This window comes from Rana temporaria, chromosome 7 (assembly GCF_905171775.1).
Source record: "Rana temporaria chromosome 7, aRanTem1.1, whole genome shotgun sequence".
In the NCBI taxonomy this organism is placed as follows: Eukaryota; Metazoa; Chordata; class Amphibia; order Anura; family Ranidae; genus Rana; species Rana temporaria.
In genome coordinates this window covers 807,567-810,308 of record NC_053495.1, presented here as the reverse complement: position 1 = coordinate 810,308, position 2,742 = coordinate 807,567, and positions in this window count along the sequence as shown.

Genomic DNA, 2,742 nt, shown 5'->3' with positions numbered 1-2,742 from the left:
AGGGGACAGCCGACATGTTTCGCACTATGTTAGTGCTTAGTCATGGCTTATTAGCCTCATTAGCATGGCTCACGCCCACTTCCACCTACGCCGACTTACGCCTTGGAAACCCAGCGCAGATTTGGGAGGAAGTGCTTTGTGAATTCCATGCTTGCCTCTCTGCGCTGCGTCGGCGTAGCCTAAAGGAGATATGCTACGGCGGCATAAATGTGCGCCTGTGTCTGTGAATCCGGGGCCGTAGAGTTTAAAGGGGAGTTTCAGCCATTTGTATGTTTATTAAAAGTCAGCAGCAACAAAAAGTGTAGCTGCTGGCTTTTAATAAACAGGCACTTACCTGCTCCAGCGCTCCAGCGACGCGCCGGCCGGGGCTCCGCTCCTCTCCCCCCCTCCCCGGCCGGCGTCTTCATTTTCAGTGTGGGCACCCGGCCGTGACAGCTTTCGGCTTCACGGCCGGGCACCCACTGCGCATGCGCGAGCGGCGCGGCGTAATTGGCCAGGAGATCGCCTAGGACCTGTGACGTGTCCTAGGCGATCGCCTACAGCAGCCACTTCCTGAAGGCGATTAAGCTTAGTCGCCTACAGGAAGGAGGAAGTGGGACAGGAAGTCCCACTCGTGCTGAAGCCCCCACTCCCCCCCCAAAAAAATGACATGCCAAATGTGGCATGTAAGGGGGAGAGGAGTGGGTTAAGAGGAAGTTCCAAATTTGGGTGGAACTCCTCTTTAACCAACAGAGAAAATAAATAAATAGAAAAAATAAATAAATAGAAAAGATAAATAAATAGAAAAGATAAATAAATAGAAAAGATAAATAAATAGAAAAGATAAATAAATAGAACAAATAAATACCAGAACAAGCATCGCCATTGGAAGATTTCCCCTCTATTACTCTCCTGGGGACCACCCAAACGTTCCGTCACCTCCAGTCCCGGGAGTAATGGACACCGGGACACATGGGAAGACTAAGGATCTCTCCGGGAACCATAAACAGCACCAAAAACCCGATAGAAAGACCCCCCCCTAAGAAAAGTTTGGAGCTTTCACTTCAACCTTCAGGACCAGAAGTTGTTGAGTATTTTTTACACTTTGATTATTTTTGGACAGAGAAATCAGTTCCATGAAAACAAAATAAACCAGATGATGCAAAAATGGGGAAGAATTGAATGATTGGCGTTTGATTGGCGCGTTCACCTCGACCCCCATCATCCAATGACATCATTGGTTGTTTTTTTTCAATTCTCTTTATTACAAATTTTTCTTGCATATTATTTTACATCGTTTTTCATTTTGTTTTGTTATCTTCAGGCCTCGTACACATGGCCGAGGAACTCGACGTGCCAAACACGTCGAGTTCCTCGTCGAGTTCAGGGATGAAGCCGCCGAGGAGCTCGGCGGGCCGCCTTCTCCCATAGAACAACGAGAAAATAGAGAACATGTTCTCTATTTTCTCGACGAGTTCCTCGGCGGCTCCATCGGACCAAAAGTGTACACACGACAGAGTTTCTCGGCAGAATCCGGCTCTGACCGAGTTTCTCGCTGAATTCTGCCGAGAAACTCTGTCGTGTGTACGAGGCCTTACAAATTTCCTCTCCTCCATCTCATAGTCACTATTTCCTCCTCTGATCCACACCATGCCATATTTTCCTTCATCCCTCATCTGCTCTACTTTTCTCGTATCTCTTCATATTTTCGCACATTTCCCCTTTGTCCATACATTATTCTTTCCCGGCTTTGCTGCTCTCCCCCCATTGGCTCATTGTCGGTGGGTTTGGCTGAATCCATTTTTCCACTATTGGTTCTCGTGCCGAGAATAAGACTTCTTGCCGGAATATCTCGGTGTATCTGGACCTTCTGTCCTCCTCTAGTGATCCCAATAATTCCATTGTAACCGTAATGGGTCTATTTATAACCTTCTCTAGCCACTTAAGGACCAGCCCATGTACATATACGTCCACAATATGGCACGTACAGGCACATGGGCGTATGGGTACGTCCTCGCCTATTAGCGGGTGGGGGGTCCGATCGGGACCCCCCCCGCTACATGCGGAGGTCGGGTCCGCTCGGGGAGCGATCCGGGACCACGGCGCGGCTATTTGTTTATAGCCGCTCCGTCGCGATCGCTCCCCGGAGCTGAAGAACGAGGAGAGCCGTGTGTAAACACGGCTTCCCCGTCCTTCACTATGGCGGCGCATCGATCGCGTCATTCCCTTTATAGGGAAGACACGATCGATGACGTCATTCCTACAGCCACACCCCCAAACAGTTGTAAACACATACTAGGTGCACCCTAACTCCTACAGCGCCCCCTGTGGATAACTCCCAAACTGCAACTGTCATTTTCACAATAAAGAATGCAATTTAAATGCATTTTTTGCTGTGAAAATGACAATGGTCCCAAAAATGTGTCAAAATTGTCCGAAGTGTCCGCCATAATGTCGTAGTCACGAAAAAAATTGCTGATCGCCGCCATTAGTAGTAAAAAAAATAAAAAAAATAAAAATGCAATAAAACTATCCCCTATTTTGTAAACACTATAAATTTTGCGCAAACCAATCGATAAACGCTTATTGCGATTTTTTTTTACTAAAAATAGGTAGAAGAATACGTATCGGCCTAAACTGAGGAAAAAAAATGTTTTTATATATGTTTTTGGGGGATATTTATTACAGCAAAAAGTAAAAAATATTGCTTTTTTTTCAAAATTGTCGCTCTATTTTTGTTTATAGCGCAAAAACTAAAAACCG